Genomic DNA, 20,294 nt, shown 5'->3' with positions numbered 1-20,294 from the left:
TATCTATAAAGAGTTGCTGATGTGTTATATCAGAAATTTTTGTTTTAAACATCAATTATAAAACTTGAGTTAAATTCACTTTAGCGGTAATTCTCAGACTTGATATTTTAATAGCTCAAATCAATATATAGTGACATATCCATAGTTCAACGTACTCCTTTGCACATGTCCACAAACCCACACATACACACAGCCACCCTCGAGACACCCTCTAAGAAATAAGAGTCAAAATTTAATTGTAAGCAAGCCAATGGAAAATTACCAAGCTATAAACAAGCCACAGGAAAATTACCATGAAACTAAAACCTTATCTTGTAAAATAAAAAATTAGAACGAACCGCACGTTCCCACAATTCAGGATACTTATATTTCGGGACCCAAATCTGAAGTCTAAAGTCCAAAGTTAGAGAGTCACTCAATAGCAAAAATTTCCACTCACAAAAAGCTCTAAAGCTCAAAACCGAGGGGTGATTGTAAATGAAGTAGGAGTTAGAGAGCGAGTTAAGTTTGAGATTTGTCAATAGCAAGTCGGTGTTCTTCAAATATAAAAATTGTAACCAGTTTAAGAATAAGAAATTAAATAAAGTTTTTTTTTTACTTAAACTTATGGTGCAAGAATTTAATTGGCGCAGTCGGTAGAATCTCAAAAATAAATCCTTTAAAAAGTCACCGGTACTGATCAAAATAAGGATACTACTATACGACTAGTTTATCCTGATCAGCGTAAATTCCGTAAACAAACAAGGACAATAAAAAGAGATCTGCAAAAGAATCTATGTGTAAATCATTCGCACGCAGAATTTGAATGAAATCCAAATCGGTGAATACGCGCCCAATATAAAAATGTATAAGTGCTTATATTGAAAACAAAAATCAATTAAAAATCTAAAATCCAAATCGGTCAATACGCACTTAATCTAAAATTGAAAGTGCCTATATTGAAAACAAAAAAAGAAAACGACCAAATGGCTGATCCATCAACGCTACCACAGCTGTTCAAAATTCATTTCAATCAATTGATCGGACAAATAAAGGAATTGCCATACATTGATGAAAATCCAGCAGAGCTAAGCCGGTATATCGCCAGGGTTGAGTACCTCCTACAACTATACCCTACTCAAGATGCCAGACAAACTCACATCATATATGGACTAACGCTTGGGTAACTACAAAAGCAGCTCTAATCAAGGCCTTCAAGGACCACAGGCCTTATGAAGACAACATTCAGCACATCCGCGACACCCCTTACCAAGGAAGCATCAGTAAGTTCGTAAATAAACTTAAGCTTAGATCGTCAAAAGTACATAATAAATTAGAGTCAGACCCAACATAAATATTACTTTATAAAAGCTCATTAAATAAAACTATTAAGGATTGTATCGAGAGAAAACTTCCTGACAGATTGTATAATTGTTTATCCAAAAGAGATATCACAACTCTTGCTAACTTAAAAGAAGCAGCAATGATTCAAGGTCAGTGGGATGCAGACCCATTCGATAACTATAAGCCCAGACGTCATGATAATCGAAGGTATTCGGGAGGTTCACACCAAAATTATTATTATCAAAAGTTTAATTCTCAAAATTATCCAAAGTATAACAATAACAATTCAAGGGATAATAATAATTCAAATAATTCATCAAACCCTCAAAATTCACAAAATAAAAATCAAATTCCCACTAGGAACCAAGGTATTAATCACGAGTTTAAGAGAAACCTAGATTAAGGCAGGGCACAAAATACTTTAAAATACTTCCAGGCATCTACTTTAAATAATTCTCCTTATGTTAAAAGACAAAGGGAAACTGACAGTGCACAGAATAGGATGGACATCAATTTTCAGCAAGCTGCCTCGGATACAGAAAGTTTTACCCATACGTCAGAGTAATGATTAAGGGAAAACTCCATAAAGCTATGATAGATACAGGGTAATCTATCAATTTAACGACAAAGAAATTCGCAGAAAATAGAGAAGAGGAAGAAAAACTAAAAATGTATACAATAAATGGATCAATGGAATTGAATAAAATTGTAACATTAGATCCTTGCAAAATCAGTCCTACTAAACCGAAATTTTATTTACATAAATTTTCTGACAATTACGATATTTTGATAGGCAGAGATTATTTAAAAGAAAGTAAAGCAAGAATAAATTATGTGGAAGAAACAGTGATGTTAGGAGACACGTTACTTTATATAAAATATGGAGAAAATGATATGGAAAAAGTAGGACCGCAGTAAATCGCCTTAATCCAACCATCGTTTGAAAAGAAAATTGAAAAGGATAAGACCGCATTAGAAATCCTTAATCTACCTTTGTCAAATGACCAGTCATTTAATTTTGCCAAAAATAATGAATTAAAAGAATGTAATGAATGAACACTTGAATGCGGAAGAAAAAGAAAGTTTAAAAAAGGTTTTATTTGAATTTAATGACATCCAGTACAAGGAAGGTAAAAATTTGACTTTAACAAGTACTATTAAACATTCAATTCAAACCACGCATAAAGATCCAGTATATAGGAAGCCATATAAATACCCTCAAACTTTTGATGAAGAAGTCAATAAACAATTAAATGAAATGATTGAACAGGAAATAATCAAAATCAAAATCTCCCTATTGTTCACCAATCTGGATAGTTCTAAAAGAGAGCGGTGCATCAGGAAATATGAAATTTAAATTAGTAGTAGACTATAGAAATTTAAACGAAACCACTATCAATGATAAATTCCCAAAAGCCAGAATAGATGAAATATTGGATAAATTAGGAAGATATCAATATTTCACAACTATTGATTTAGCTAAAGGATTCCATCAAATTCAAATGGAACCAGAGTCAATAGCTAAAACGGCATTCTCAACAAAACATGGTCATTACGAATACACTCGAATGCCATTTGGCCTTAAAAACGCCCCCGCTACTTTCCAAAGATGTATGAACAATATATTAGAAGATTTAATCTATAAAGATTGTTTAGTATATCTAGGTAATTTTTCCACTTCATTGGAAGAACACATTCTATCATTAAAGAATGTAACCGAATTCTTAGGTCACTTAGTAACCACTACAGTTATAAAACCAATTCCTAAGAAAATAAGTGCCATTATAAATTTTTCCATACCAAAGACCCCAAAAGAAATTAAATTATTTCTAGGACTGTGTGGATTTTATCGGAAATTTATACCGAATTTCGCAAATATTGTAAAGCCAATGACTATGAAATTAAAAAAAGGTGCAACAACTAATATTAAAGACAACCATTTGTGAGGAGTTGAATAACTCCACACAAATCCCAGCATATGGCCGGCCGCTCACCAGGTACGCGGTGAATTCGCGTAGTAGCGTCGCGGCTAAGAGCGGTTGGAGATTGTGACAGTTTGGAGATCTAGAACGAAGAACGTGAGAGTTTGGAGAAAGTGAGAGTTTGGAGAACGTGGGAGTTGGAGAACGTGAGAGTTTGGAGAAAGTGAGAGTTTGGAGAAAGTGAGAGTTTGGAGGACGTGGGAGAGAAGGTGCCACATCTCGGCAGCGGCACGGCACGCAAGCATGCCATTTGCATCACCGGAATCAGCGGGACGGCAGCATCAGGCTGGACGTCGGCGGGAAGCAGTGCGTGAAGGACAAGAGGGTCAACAGGACCCGGTGTTGAGAGTTAAAGCGGACCGTGTGCAAAAGGGGAATATATAAACCCAAAGTCGCTGGCAGCAGGATCAGTCAGTCGATTACGGTCAGTCGAGCACAATCAGACGATTACGATCAGTCGATTCCGATCAGTCAAAGACTTAAGACAAGCAGTCGAACGAATACCAACAAAGCAAACTACAAGGGAACCACAACAAGGCGGCCAACGGAGTCCTGGCGTTACGCCAGGAAGGTCTACCAGACTTGGAGCAGTAAAGGCCGGCGACAAGAATTCGTGAGCTCGGGGGTAAGCCTGTCAAGCTACAGTGTACCTCGCCCCAATCACGTGCGTCAAGTGAAGTTGAGCAGGTCCTGGCGCAATCAGCCAGAAGGGAGAGAAGTCCCGGAGCGGCGCGACTGAGCCCCAAAAGTAACGAGCCTGAAGAGAGAGAAGTCCCGGAGCGGCGGACAGAACCCCGAGAGTAACGAGTCAGAAGAGAGAGAAGTCCCGGATCGGCGTATGCCTACGAACCCAACACAGAAGTCACGCTACGCTTAGCCACCCAGTCAGGAGCAGTTCGCAAGACGCCGCCACCAGCAAACAGAACACCACACCACGGACAGTACGCGAAAGGGTGAGGCTAGGGTGGAACGTTTGTTTACACGAGGCGTCGAAGCGAAGTGAAGAGCGAGGCAGCTTCCTGGCGTTCCACCTTGACTGTCCGCACGATCCGGGACAGAGCAAGGGACCGGCGGTCGTGTGTCGAGAGGAGTGATCCTGGAGAACTCTTCAGTCTGTTCACCCTAGTCTAAGGACGGTGACGTTTCCTTAAGCCCGCACGGCTGACCCCCTAGCGAGTCTGAATCGTGGCCGAGCAGTCACCGAGCCAACGCGTCAGGAACAAGCATCGGACAAGAATTTTCAGGGAGCGACAAAATTGGAACACCGTGTCAACGAGGCGAGCGAACATCGAGACAACCCCTTACGTTGGAGACAGCGAGACAAGCAAATTATAAAGCGAACTGCAGTTATAACCGCAACAAACCCACTACGAACCCGTGAACTTTGTGCTTTCTCACTGAACTACTGGGCGGTTACGTTTATAAAAATTTGGTGGTACCAACACACACAATCGACTGAGCTAGCCGCACAAACACCGTAGAGAACAGAAAGCAAACAAATCAGTTCATTACACCTTTCGTAGAAGCATTTTGAAAAAATTAAAGTCATAATTACATCTGACCCGATTTTAATGTATCCGGACTTTATCAAACTATTTTCTTTAACAACAAACGCAAGTAACATAGCGATAGGAGCAGTACTATCACAGAATTATAAACCAGTTTGTTATGCCAGCAGAACCCTTAACGAACATGAAATAATTTATGTTGCGATAGAAAAAGAACTTTAGCAATCGTATGGGCTACTAAATACTTAAGATCATATTTATTAGGCAGGTCTTTCGAAATCTTAAGTAACCACATACCTTTAGTTTGGATAAATAACATCAAGGAACCAAATATGAAATTACAAAGATGGAAAATAAAATTAAACGGATTTGACTATCAGATAAAATATTTACCAGGAAAAGAGAATTACTTAGCCGACGCATTATCTAGAACCAAGATAGAAGAAACCATGTTTACGGACAATGTTAAACAGGACATACAAGAAGAAACGGATAGTAACGCAGACGCAAAATTGTGTACAGTGTACAAGAAGACAATCAAAACTTTATTTCTATTACCGAGAAACCATTAAATTATTTTTCTCGACAGATTGAATTGATTAAAGGAATCAAAGATACGACAGAAGTGACACACTCTTTTCATAAATTACAAATTAAAATTATTTATAAAGAAATGACAGAAACTTCAGCGAAAGAAATAATTAAATAGTATTTATGTACCAAAGAGAGTGCAATTTGTTTCCATGACGACTCAGATTTTATCATATTCCAGAAAGCTTATGTAGAAATTATAAGGGCAAATCACTTAACGAAACTAGTGAGATGTACAACAAACCTCGAAGATATTCTGACGTACACAGACTTTAAAGAAAATATTCTTAAACGACACAAAGAACTTCTACACTAAGGATTGAGGAAACTTCCAAATGGTTCAGAGAAAAATATTATTTCCCTGACTATCACAAATTAATTCAAAATATAATAAATGAATGTGAAATTTGTAATGTTGCCAAAACAGAACATAAAATATTAAAATGACATTTGAAATTACCCCAGAAATTCAGAATATAAGGGAAAAATTTGTTATGGATTTTTATATGGTAGTCAACCAACAGTTTTTATCATGCATAGACGTATATTCCAAATTTGCTACTTTACTGGAAGTAACAGGTAGAGATTGGTTAGAATCCAAAAGAGTTATTATGAAAGTATTCATTGAAATGGGAAAACCCCAAGAAAATAAAGCAGACAAAGATTCAGCATTTAACTTAGAAGGATTTCAAATTCAAATAACAACTAGTAAGAACGGTATTTCAGATAAAGAAAAATTCCACAAAACAGTTAATAAAAAGTTAAGAATCAGAATAAGTGAATCAGATATTGAGAATAGATATACCAAATTCGAACTAATCTAATCTATTTACAATCATAAAACCAAACATAATGCTACAAATCAGACACCAGCTGATATTTTTATGTATGCCGGAACAGCAGATTACGATACACAAATAAAGAAAAGTAACAGAATTGAAAATTTAAATGAAAAACGCCATGACTTCGAGATAGACCCAAAATATAAACAAGCACCATTAGTAAAGTCTAAGACTACAAACCCATTTAAAGAAACAGGTACTTTAAAGAAAGTTGAAGAATATCATTTTGAAGAAACTATCAGGGGAAGAAAAAAAGTACATTATAAAACAAAATTTAAAAATAAAAAAAAAAATTAATAAATAATAATTCCAGGCCAACGGAAGGAAACGAACGGACCAATGAAACCAATAATTTTCTCTATTTTATTAGCAACTGTAATTCAATTGACAATCGGACAAAGTATTGAGATAAATCCTATAAAAGCTCAGAATGGATACCTCATATTTAAAATACGATCAGTAGAAATCCCAACTAATTACGAATATCATTATTTAAGCGTAAATATAACAAAAACCGAACAAACATTTGAAAACCTTTTGAAACAAGCCGAAAAATTCAATGATGTCATACAAATCCGATATTTAGTAGAGAAACTTAGAAGAGAAATTTATGGAATTACAATAGCTAAACGCAGTAAAAGAGGTTTATTTACGATCTGCTTACAAATAACTTTAGATCAAGACGATAAAGATTAAATGGAACAAGAAATTAATAATTTAATAGACACTAGTGCCCAGAATACTTATTTAAATATGATCGTAGATGTTATAAACAGTGGAAAGAAAAAGAAAAAAAAAGATCAACAGGTAGGCGTATTAATTTTCAATTTACAACATTTCACCGAATATGTAGAACACATAGAACTAGGAATGCAAATGACAAGGTCAGGGTTATTCAATCCAAAATTTCTAAAACATGATTATTCGAAAAATATTAACCCTGAAAAATTGTTAAATATCAAAACTTTTACTTGGCTCAAAACTGACACAAACGAAATTTTGATAATTTCCCATATCCCTTCAGAGATAATCAAATCTCGTGTTTTCGAAATCATAATATTCTAACAGAAAAAATATTTGAAAAACATTCCCTTTATGAAGACAAATTATTTAATAAAGAAATAGAGAAAATAGTAACTGACGAATGCATAAACGGAATAATTAAATAAGAAAATACCGAATGTAAATTCACTAAAACTTATAAAAATTTCCAAATTAATTATGTTGAAGCCAATATTTTATTGACATGGAACATCCCTAAAACATTGCTAAATCAAAATTTCATTAATAAAGAAATTTATATTGTTGGAAGTAATATCGTTAAAGTCCTTAATTGTTCAATACAGTTAGATGAATACACTCTTTCAAACTCAATGTTAGATTACACACAGAGCGTTTATATAAGTAATAATATAACAAAATTGGAACCATTGTCATATATCCAAACAAAAGAAGTAATTGAATCCCATACAAGAAATTATTTTGTATTTTAAATAATTAACAAGTTGTTAAGTTCTTAATTTTGTAATTATTATTATAAGCATTTTGTTGTATTTATGGTATAAATTTAGGAGCATACCAAGAAAACTTATTGTAAAATATCTAAAATCAAAAGAAGAAACACCACAGAATAAAGAAGTTGTAAACAATCTACCATCAAATTAACGTAGAATTATAGCCAAGACTTTCCACCTGAGGACAGGCCAAATTCAACGGATGGGGGAGTGACATATCAACGTACTCCTATGCACATTTCCACAAACACACACATACACACAGTCACCCTCGAGACACCCTTTAAGATATTATAATTATATCACTCTCTAAGAAAAAAGAATCCAAATTTAATTGGAAACAAGCCAATGGAAAATTACCAAGCTATAAACAAGCCACAGGAAAATTACCATGAAACTAAAACTTTAGCTTGTAGACTAAACAATTAGAACGAGCCGCTGTTCAGACTATCGGCACGTTCCCACAATTCAGGATACTCAGATTTCGGGACCCACGTCTGAAGTCCAAAGTCCAAATTTAGAGGGACTTAATAGCAACAAAACCCACTCACAAAAAGCTCTGAAGCTCAAAACCGAGGTATGATCGTAAATGAAGTAGGAGTTAGAGAGCGAGTTAAGTTTGAGATTTGTCAGTAGCAAGTCGGTGTTCTTCAAATATTAAAATTGTAACCAGTTTAAGAATAAGAAATTTAATAAAGTTTTTTTTAACTTAAACTTGTGGTGCAAGAATTTAATTATATATATTTTCATTAGCAAGGCAAAGTCGAGTTGATATATATATTGATATATATATCACGAATCCTGTACTTATTAATGGATTGCGAATGCGCGACCGAACTCCGAGAGAAACGAGCCAGAAGAGAGAGAAGTCCCGGATCGGCTTATGGCACGGACAGTAAGCGAAAGGGTGAGGCTAGGGTGGAACGTCTCCCATAGCGAGTCTGAATCGTTGCCGAGCAGTCGCCGAGTCAACGCGTCAGGAACAAGCAGCGGACTTCAGGGAGCTACAAAACCGGAACACCGTGTCAGCGAGGCGAGCGAAAATCGAGAGAACCCGTACCGTCGGAGACAGCGAGACAAGCTAATTATAAATCCGACTGCTGTTATACCCACAATAAGCCCACTACGAAACCGTGAATTCTATGCTTTCTCATTGAACTACTGGGCGGTAGACGAACACGCACAATTTACTGAGCTAGCCGCACAAATCTCGTAGCGAGCAGAAACCAAACAAAGCTGTTCGTTACATCTGACGCCCAAAACGTAATTGTCCCAGCGGTGAAAGCAACATAAACAGAATGGGAAAGAAGTGGATCTTCCGCCTTAAGAAGGAGGACTTCGCCCAGGTGGCACAAAAAACAACGTGCGGACCTCTAGAACCAGCCAGTAGGATTATGCAAGGGTCGCTAAACAAGTCCGCGAGTGGTCATTCAGGTTCGACGGGGCGGAGAAACCGTTCGAGTTCCTGCAACAAGTAGAATGGTCCGGCAATACCTACGGTTTAGACCTAGACATGGTCCCCCGAGCAATGCCGGAGTTTCTGAAAGGAAGGGCGTTGAAGTGGTTTATCGCCAACAATAAGCAATGGAAAACCTGGGCAGAGTTAATTGAGAGCTTCCATTTGTACTTTCTGCCGAGAGATTTCTTTACAAGGCTGTCGGATCAGGTTAGGCAACGAAAGCAGGGTTTTAGTGAGTCATTTCATCAAGGAAAACTGCACCCCAAGCTTAAGAATCTTCCTAAGGGTGTATAAAGTGCCGGACCTGCTATAAGCCGGTGAGTACGAAGAACTGGAAAAGGAGCGGGAAGCGTTCGCACAAGAAAACAAGTTCTCGAAGGCCAAGTCATCACCTCCCAACCAGCGATTGGGGAAGGCACGTACAAGGCCACTATCGACACCGGGGCAACAGCGGGCTTTATAAGCAAGGATCTGGCGGACAACCTGGCTGCCCTCGTGAGGATTACGAGGACACGGCGGCAAGTTAGGTTGGCAGACGGAAGGTGCGGCGGGATCGATGAACAGCTGGAGGTGGAGATCGCATTCGGGAACAAACGACTGACCATGAGCCTGCTGATACTACCAGGGCTAGTGGATTCATTGGTGTTAGGATGGAACTTTCTAACCAAGGTCGAAATCGAGATAAGGAACCTGGAAAGTCATAAAAGGGATGGAACGTCGGTTTTATAGGCCAAGGCGTGGAAAATTCCGTAAGTCCTACTCCGCCAGATGTTTCGGGAACGAATCCTGACTTAGGTCACAAGTTCATCACGGGAACGGCAGCATAAGGGACAAGTGGGTCAAACGAGAGCCTAGAACTTTGATCCCGGAGTAGAGAGATTCAACGGGCCGTGCACAAAAGGAAAAGGTGGCGGTATCAGTCAATCACGAGGAGCCAAACCATTAAGATTTGTCAAGATATCAAAGCGAACAGTCAGTCAACCATGTAAACTACAAGAGAGCCACAACAAGTTAAGTCGCCGGAAGCAGCGCCGTGAAAGCCTAAAAAAAGCAAGATCGCTACGTCGATACGTGTTAAGAGGTGATGCTGTTTTGCAGCCCACTTCGGCCTCTTCTATTAAATTAAAAAAAAGACCTAGCTTTCGTTTTAGAGATCGTGTACTTCGAAGTTTTAGTGCAAGACGAGAGAAGAGAATAGTACGTGTTGAACAGTGTTTGTTTTCGCGGTTTTACATGCATACTGTTAAATGAACTGGTGCAGATGCTGCACAGCTGTTAGCAAACTTTACGTTATATTTACAAACTGATAGTAAACAATGAAATTTAGGCGTTATGCTGCGAACATTAAACTTAAAAAATTTAAAAAATTACTATTTAGACATTGGAAATTCAATGTTACAAACTTTCATTAGATTTAAGGTGTTAGTAATTAATTTATTGCAAAAAATTTGAAGTCGTATGTTTTCAATTGGAATTATTTCAAAATTTTTTTTTACCTTAAAAATATCTGAAAAAATTGGTTCTTACCCAATTTATGCAGCTTTTGCCATTTAAGAAAGTATAAAACACTTACACCCGTTAGTAGTAAAGTAAAAGGGTATTCTAGATTCGTAAAAAAGTTTCCAAGCAATATTTCCATAAAGTAATATTTTATTTATATTTCGTGAAGATGATTTTTTTCTTATTACATAGAAAAACAAATTGTACTTATTATTTTTAAATTTTCACGTATTATTTTTAGTTTTCCTGTGGAGTTTTTTTTTTAATTTTCAATTGTTCATAAAATAGATTTCAATATTAATAAATGTGGATATTCTAGAATACAAATTCCTTATTTTCGCTAGTTCTCGCTGCAAGCTCGTAGTTTTAGTTATATTCGTCGCATATAATTATACTTAACTTTAATTTTCGTTGAATTGTTCAATACTGATGGCATTCTTAAGAAATTGTCCCTATACGCAAGACTCTATTAAAAACGGATTATTCATTTAAAAGTAACATATGCGCAAATAAAGTGTGTAACTTTGAGAACAGTTGCTCTGCATATCTCTATCTGCCTTGCACTCCCCTTAACTAAGAAACATCTATTTGAAAGACGATGGCTCGACTGTTGCAATATAATAAATATATTGTAACAATTCAAATAGATTTATGAAGGTTTTCTTTTAAAAAGTTTCGTGATGGGTCTGATCATCTCTCCTGTTTATGTCTTCAATTTGACAGCTCGAACGAGGATGTCCTTGGATAAGTTTCCGTATCCCGGGCGATGTGCCAAAATGCTGGTGACGTATTAGACTCCTGAAGGAGAACGACATGTGTGATGAAGCGGTCCATTTCGGACTTTGTTGCAGAGTAATCAGTTACTCCTGATGCCATTTCTTCCAGAATACGTGGAGCATAGTCTGGGTTCTCTGTCAATACCCCAAGGAGAATTAAATAGTTCTTGTTAGTTGACGTTTTGGTGCAAGAATTTAGGCGTTATGCTGCGAACATTAAACTTAAAAAATTTAAAAAATTACTATTTAGACATTGGAAATTCAATGTTACAAACTTTCATTAGATTTAAGGTGTTAGTAATTCCGTCCGTTTATCTTATACTGATCCTTGTCCAGTAGACGTCTTTACGTCTATTCCACCACAGTTGGAAGTCATTTTGCCGCCAGGCCTTTCTAGGAATTGTGTCGAGGATTTCCAAGGTTCTGTTCCCAACGAATGTCTTTAGTTGGGGTAGTGCGTTCAGATAGCACGATAGATGAGTCTGAAACAGTTATGTTTTTGTGGCATAGTTCAGAAGAGATAGAGAGAATAAGTTGGCTGAGTAGAAGTGCTGCGCAAAGTTTGAGACGTTGATTGCTGTTTTAGTGGAGCCATCCTTGTTTTCGCAGCCACAAGAGACACCGAGATGGAGCCATTATCATTTGTAACTCTGCTGTACACCACAGCCTCACACGCCTTTGTTGAAGCATGCGAAATTCGGTAGAGCTTGATGTTGTATGCGTCGTTGGCAACGAAGTGTTATTAAAATGTCTTTCCCAGGATGCCCGTACAGTCCAAGAACATTAACTGGCGACAATTGTGCGTCGGTACCATCCGTTTGAATGAATGAGCTATTGGATACACGCTTAAGAGCTCCATGCTTACGTTCGATGTGATGCGTCCGATTACCGAGGAAATGGCGGTCGGACTAGCCTTGTTGTCGTACATCTTTCGTCCTGTCAACGCTAACCATATGTGCTCGCTTCCCAATAGTCTATCAAGTGGTGTTTTTGTGTTGAATTTTGTATCCGCCAACTGAAGATCCTTAAACACCTAGAGTGTTGATGCGTCGATGTTTTGCAGTTCTAGAAGAGGGCGCTCTAACTCCCTTTGTATTGTCTGCTTTTGACGAAAGAGGTTCCAAGAATCCAATGCCGATCGTGTCACTCCGAGAGCTTGGATGCAACGTTCGGATACGTAAGACAGCTCTGATCTCGTGTTCAATAGAAAAATGCGTATCACCCTTTTTTACAAGGTCTCCTTTGCGTTTTTAGCATAAACCATTGCAGCTAGTGATATGCTCAGTTGCTTGTGTTGATTTTTTAGTGCCTTATGCACGTACTCGTACAACCTTTTATGTGTCCTATTTTTGGGCAAAAAGACTGAGTGGCGCTGTGTTGTTAAACAGCCTGTGGATTTGGTTGGTTGCCTTGTCTGCATTTTAATGTTGTTAAAATGTTGTTGCTATTCTGTTGTAGCAAAGTCAAACAGTTGTAGCACAGTGATTTCTCCGTCACAAATGATCGCATCTGCACCCCAGAACTGTAAAGGGTCAAACAGGCTCTTCAGGATGTGTTGCTATCTTGTTTCCAGTCGCAAGCTCCCCATATTTACAAAAGGAACTGGATTTATTGAAGTGCTACAAGTTTCTGAAGGGTACTTGAATGATAGAACTGAGCTAACTTCTTGGTACTGGTTAAAAGGTTGATATTGCTACATTTTTTGAGGTATGGGTTGGCCAGCTGTTCGAAAGCTGCTTTTGAGCTTGTTGCTCTGACTTGTAACGGTTGTCTTAAGACGGGAACGTGTCATATTGTTCAGCTCGATTGTTTGCTTACCGAGCTTCTGTATCCACCTTAAAAAGAACATTGTGATTTAGAATTGCCGTTTTTTCAGATTTGCTCTCTAATCTTTTTTGCTCAATTTGACTCTACAAGTAGAGTGAAAGGATACAATTTATTCGGCTAACGGGTATAAAAAGCATCTCCATCCACGTAAAATGTATAAATTCTTGATCAGCATTAGCAGCAGATTTGATTTCTAGCCATTTCCTTCTGTCCGTGTGATATTTCGGAAACTTTTAAAGCTAAAGAGTTGAGATTTAGTGGAATGATCACGTCGAACAAGGCAGAATGCACCAACGCTGTATTTGCACCACTGGTCGATGTTTCCGAACCGGTTAAAAGCTGCTATCTATGTTTTATTTCTTTGGATAATTCTCAGCTTGGCACGAACCCACCTCATCAGTTGGAAACTAATTTTCACTGTGTACTGCACGTGAATCTATATACCGCCTTATTAAAATGCGCATGAAAAATATGTAGAGCAAAAACATTGACTTTCAGTTTTATTTGGTCAATTCTGTATAATAATATTACTTGCTTGTTTTATTTTCTTTGTCTCCAATGTTATTTTCGCTTACAAATCGCGGTATTTAGTCTTTTTATTTTAGATGAGTTTTGGTTGGTTTGGTAATTATCTTTTTTTTGTCACTATTTATAAAAAAAACATATATTTATTTTCACCTATTTTCTTTTTATTGGATCGCGGAAGTCACTCCCGTCGGGAAGAAATGTGTTACTTCGGCGGCACTTCTCGGAGTCCCTTCGGCGACACTTTCAGAAGTATCGCCGAAGTCACTCCTGAAAGTGTCGCTAAAAACACTTGAAGAGGAGTCGCCGAATGACTTCCCGAAGTGTTTCCGAAGTGACTCCAAAAAGTGCCGCCGAACTGGCACATTTTTCCCGACGGGAGCGACTTCCGTGATCCGAATGCGATATCGCAGACGATAGTTTTCATCTTCTAGAAGTCACTTAGAAGTGTTTTCCGCGATAGAAAATGCTTGCAGGGTTGGACCATTGATTAAACAATTTAAAGTAAATATTTATGATACATATCGGTCATTCCTGGTAAAATCTAATCTTTTGGTTTCTCCCTTTAATTTTCTGTCTGTCAAAACATTCAACTGGAAAGTTGAACTTCAATACTAACTAAGTCATACTTTCTATGAACGATCACATTTAGTAAAGGCTTACGAAAACACATGGCCAGTGGAAGGGAGGTACTCGGAAAGTAATTACGATGCAATAAGGTCAGCAAACCGAGCAATCGTTTAGCTTCACTTTTGCATACTTAAGGGGAAGAGAAGGTAAGACACCAACTTTCTAAGCTCCATGTCATCCCAGTCGCTTCACGTTCGATTTTCTCGAATCTTATGCTTAATCCGAACATTCTAGCTCTTACTTCCCGAGAGCTCAGCGTTCATACGAACAGACAAATAGACAGACGGACATGGCTAGATCTACTCGGCTAAAAATCCTAATCAAGAATATATTTATAAGCCAATGGGCATTCTTATTCGGGTCAATCAATAGTTATTGATGAAACCAAGACAATCCAGCACTAAAACTGTTAAACCTCAGATATAGGACATTTGTGGGCGTTTGAGAAGGCGTGGCACGAATATACTCAAATCACGGAAAAGAGAGCGGTTTTAACAGGTTCCGAAATATCGACCAGTGATGCCAATACAGCGCTGTAGCACGAGAATTAAAAAAAAAAAGAGGAACACTCAGAGTTGGTGTCATGCATCGGGAGGCGGATCAACTTGCGGTTGGGCGTCGGTTCATACCACTCTGCGCAGGAACATCTGCCCCTTGGATCTTGCCACCGGCGCCTAAGGACACAAATTGGATCCGCCCCTTTCCCCCGTCTTAATTCCTCGCGTTGGAAACGTCCATGTATTTCTGTTATGGAGTTCCTTTAAGTACACTTCTCTCCAACGCAAGCAAAGCTGCTGATGCAGAGCCTTTTGTCGCTGTTATGGGGGAAGAATGAAATTCGTGTATTCTTTAATCACGGTAAGGAGCTTCTAGATCAGTGTGGTCTTACAGTGGAGAAATAAGCCTCGAGTTTAGCCAGGACTCAATTTCCTATAAGCGGCTAGCTAACTCTAAAAATATGGACCCGACAGCCTTCTGTTTGAAGAAGTTTTTGACACCGGCCTTCCATAGCCCTCACAGATGAGGCGCGCCATTATGTATGTTCGTGTGGAGAAACGCAAGTGCTCAATTCTATTGTAGCTTCTAGATGGACAGCTCACGTACTAAAGCACACAAAAATGCAGACTTTGCTACCTTACACGTTCTACCGACATAACTTTTCCTTTAAAAACATGAATACCCATATAAATAAGTGGTTTTAAAAAGTGTAGATCTTTCAAAATACAAGACTCCCGTCAGATGAGTTCGCTGCATCTGTTTGTAAATGGTACACACTTGACAAGAATGAAGGTTGCCCCTTACAAGATTCCTTAGCTTAGAAATCTAATACTTCGAATGAATCAGTCGGATCATAAATTTTTTACGATGGATGAAACGAACAAGAAGATTTGCAAAAGTTAACCTTTCCGTAATGATGATTCAATGTTCGTCATCATAGCTTGGCATCCCAGACGCTCAGAAACGCCCGCTTTCTCTTAAGACAAGAGGGCTTAAATTGGAGATTGTGCTTGAAACTTGAAATTGTTGCCTTTTGCTTAAGGCTTTGCTTTGCAATTGCCTCTCTTAGACATCGCTAAAACTATGTTACATTTTATTTGGCGTTGTTTGAACTCCGTTTCAAATTGCTCCTGGTTGTCTTGCTCCTCGTGCTGTACTTGAGCTCATGGACAGAGACGCCTCTCCGATTTAACAACCGAAACAGCGGTTCTCTGTTATTGAGTTAATAAATTCACGTGACTGTGTTAACAACGAATGTAGTCCAAGTCCATGCTGGCTTACCTTGTTGAGGTCTGTCTAATATAATATGTATCGTACAGAATAGAAGGCTTTTTTTTAGAGAACTGCATCAGCGTTTTCGTAGAGAAGCACCACAATACACAGTTGCTCAGTTGCTGTGGATTTGGTTGGTTGCCTTGTCTGCATTTTAATGTTGTTGAAATGTTGTTGCTATTCTGTTGTAGCAAAGTCAAACAGTTGTAGCACAGTGATTTCTCCGTCACAAATGATCGCATCTGCACCCCAGAACTGTAAATGGTCAAACAGGCTTTTCAGGATGTGTTGCTATCTTGTTTCCAGTCGCAAGCTCCCTATATTTACAACAGAAACTGGATTTATTGAAGTGCTAAAAGTTTCTGAAGGGTACTAGAATGATAGAACTGAGCTGACTTCTTGGTACTGGTTAAAAGGTTGATATTGCTACATTTTTTGAGGTATGGGTTGGCCAGCTGTTCGAAAGCTGCTTTTGAGCTTGTTGCTCTGACTTGTAACGGTTGTCTTAAGATGGGAACGTGTCATATTGTTCAGCTCGATTGTATGCTTACCGAGCTTCTGTATCCACCTTAAAAAGAACATTGTGATTTAGAATTGCTGTTTTTTCAGATTTGCTCTCTAATCTTTTTTGCTCAATTTGACTCTACAAGTAGAGTGAAAGGATACAATTTATTCTGCTAACGGGTATAAAAAGCATCTCCATCCACGTAAAATGTATAAATTCTTGATCAGCATTAGCAGCAGATTTGATTTCTAGCCATTTCCTTCTGTCCGTGTGATATTTCGGAAACTTTTAAAGCTAAAGAGTTGAGATTTAGTGGAATGATCACGTCGAACAAGGCAGAATGCACCAACGCTGTATTTGCACCACTGGTCGATGTTTCCGAACCGGTTAAAAGCTGCTATCTATGTTTTATTTCTTTGGATAATTCTCAGCTTGGCACGAACCCACCTCATCAGTTGGAAACTAATTTTCACTGTGTACTGCACGTGCATCTATATACCGCCTTATTAAAATGCGCATGAAAAATATGTAGAGCAAAAACATTGGCTTTCAGTTTTATTTGGTCAATTCTGTATAATAATATTACTTGCTTGTTTTATTTTCTTTGTCTCCAATGTTATTTTCGCTTACGAATCGCGGTATTTAGTCTTATTATTTTAGATGAGTTTTGGTTGGTTTGGTAATTATCTCTTTTTTTGTCACTATTTATAAAAAAACATATATTTATTTTCACCTATTTTCTTTTTATTGGATCGCGGAAGTCACTCCCGTCGGGAAGAAATGTGTTACTTCGGCGGCACTTCAGAAGTATCGCCGAAGTCACTCCTGAAAGTGTCGCTAAAAACACTTGAAGAGGAGTCGCCGAAGTGACTTCCCGAAGTGTTTCCGAAGTGACTCCAAAAAGTGCCGCCGAACTGGCACATTTTTCCCGACGGGAGCGACTTCCGTGATCCGAATGCGATATCGCAGACGATAGTTTTCATCTTCTAGAAGTCACTTAGAAGTGTTTTCCGCGATAGAAAATGCTTGCAGGGTTGGACCATTGATTAAACAATTTAAAGTAAATATTTATGATACATATCGGTCATTCCTGGTAAAATCTAATCTTTTGGTTTCTCCCTTTAATTTTCTGTCTGTCAAAACATTCAACTGGAAAGTTGAACTTCAATACTAACTAAGTCATACTTTCTATGAACGATCACATTTAGTAAAGGCTTACGAAAACACATGGCCAGTGGAAGGGAGGTACTCGGAAAGTAATTACGATGCAATAAGGTCAGCAAACCGAGCAATCGTTTAGCTTCACTTTTGCATACTTAAGGGGAAGAGAAGGTAAGACACCAACTTTCTAAGCTCCATGTCATCCCAGTCGCTTCACGTTCGATTTTCTCGAATCTTATGCTTAATCCGAACATTCTAGCTCTTACTTCCCGAGAGCTCAGCGTTCATACGAACAGACAAATAGACAGACGGACATGGCTAGATCTACTCGGCTAAAAATCCTAATCAAGAATATATTTATAAGCCAATGGGCATTCTTATTCGGGTCAATCAATAGTTATTGATGAAACCAAGACAATCCAGCACTAAAACTGTTAAACCTCAGATATAGGACATTTGTGGGCGTTTGAGAAGGCGTGGCACGAATATACTCAAATCACGGAAAAGAGAGCGGTTTTAACAGGTTCCGAAATATCGACCAGTGATGCCAATACAGCGCTGTAGCACGAGAATTAAAAAAAAAAAGAGGAACACTCAGAGTTGGTGTCATGCATCGGGAGGCGGATCAACTTGCGGTTGGGCGTCGGTTCATACCACTCTGCGCAGGAACATCTGCCCCTTGGATCTTGCCACCGGCGCCTAAGGACACAAATTGGATCCGCCCCTTTCCCCCGTCTTAATTCCTCGCGTTGGAAACGTCCATGTATTTCTGTTATGGAGTTCCTTTAAGTACACTTCTCTCCAACGCAAGCAAAGCTGCTGATGCAGAGCCTTTTGTCGCTGTTATGGGGGAAGAATGAAATTCGTGTATTCTTTAATCACGGTAAGGAGCTTCTAGATCAGTGTGGTCTTACATTGGAGAAATAAGCCTCGAGTTTAGCCAGGACTCAATTTCCTATAAGCGGCTAGCTAACTCTAAAAATATGGACCCGACAGCCTTCTGTTTGAAGAAGTTTTTGACACCGGCCTTCCATAGCCCTCACAGATGAGGCGCGCCATTATGTATGTTCGTGTGGAGAAACGCAAGTGCTCAATTCTATTGTAGCTTCTAGATGGACAGCTCACGTACTAAAGCACACAAAAATGCAGACTTTGCTACCTTGCACGTTCTACCGACATAACATTTCCTTTAAAAACATGAATACTCATATAAATAAGTGGTTTTAAAAAGTGTAGATCTTTCAAAATACAATACTCCCGTCAGATGAGTTCGCTGCATCTGTTTGTAAATGGTACACACTTGACAAGAATGAAGGTTGCCCCTTACAAGATTCCTTAGCTTAGAAATCTAATACTTCGAATGAATCAGTCGGATCATAAATTTATTACGATGGATAAAACGAACAAGAAGATTTGCAAAAGTTAACCTTTCCGTAATGATGATTCAATGTTCGTCACCATAGCTTGGCATCCCAGACGCTCAGAAACGCCTGCTTTCTCTTAAGACAAGAGGGCTTAAATTGGAGATTGTGCTTGAAACTTGAAATTGTTGCCTTTTGCTTAAGGCTTTGCTTTGCAATTGCCTCTCTTAGACATCGCTAAAACTATGTTACATTTTATTTGGCATTGTTTGAACTCCGTTTCGAATTGCTTCTGGTTGTCTTCCTCCTCGTGCTGTCCTTGAGGTCATGGACAGAGACGCCTCTCCGATTTAACAACCGAAACAGCGGTTCTCTGTTATTGAGTTAATAAATTCACGTGACTGTGTTAACAACGAATGTAGTCCAAGTCCATGCTGGCTTACCTTGTTGAGGTCTGCCTAATATAATATGTATCGTAGAGAATCGAAGGCTTTTTTTTAGAGAACTGCATCAGCGAATTCGTAGAGAAGCACCACAATACACAGTTCCAAACGCGGTATAAAAGGGACACTCTCGACTTCCAAAGTCTTTGTCATACTGGAGTCATACCATTCAAGAAAGTCGGCCTTAATCATGTTTTTTTAATATTCGTTTCTTTCTCTGTTATGCGGGCATATTAGTGCCTGAGTCCTGAAAAGGACTTGGGCCAAAGGAGAGGCGTCCCGATGTTAAGGAACCATTTTTGCCGGCATAAGCTATGTCGTATTTGGGACCTTGGTAAGCCGCTCGCCTCGCCAACATAACAAGAATAAATATTTAAAGTGAAAAAAAAGTCAGTCCACACTGCCCCACAAGCTTAACTGTCGCTTAATCGCAATACGATCGGGCTGTGTCTCGGCCATATTCCCTCTCCTTCACTCATTCGTGTAGATCGTCGAAAGTTTTTGACATCAGCACACCCCTCCTTTTCACGTTATACGTTTATTGGATCATTGTGTATGACGGCGTGTGCCTTAAATA

At 38.6% G+C, this 20,294-nt stretch overlaps 1 protein-coding gene across 41 annotated transcripts in view; it reads left to right on the top strand.

Annotated features, from left to right (window-relative positions):
* Positions 1 to 20,294, top strand: part of LOC108026484 (proton-associated sugar transporter A) — a 366,519-nt gene that overhangs the window by 120,422 nt on the left and 225,803 nt on the right. The gene's annotated exons all lie outside the window — the stretch shown is intronic.

The sequence above is a fragment of the Drosophila biarmipes genome, chromosome 3R, assembly GCF_025231255.1.
Source record: "Drosophila biarmipes strain raj3 chromosome 3R, RU_DBia_V1.1, whole genome shotgun sequence".
Classification (NCBI taxonomy): domain Eukaryota; kingdom Metazoa; phylum Arthropoda; class Insecta; order Diptera; family Drosophilidae; genus Drosophila; species Drosophila biarmipes.
The sequence above is the reverse complement of the archived record's forward strand: the minus strand, read 5'-3'. Positions and strand labels throughout refer to the sequence as shown.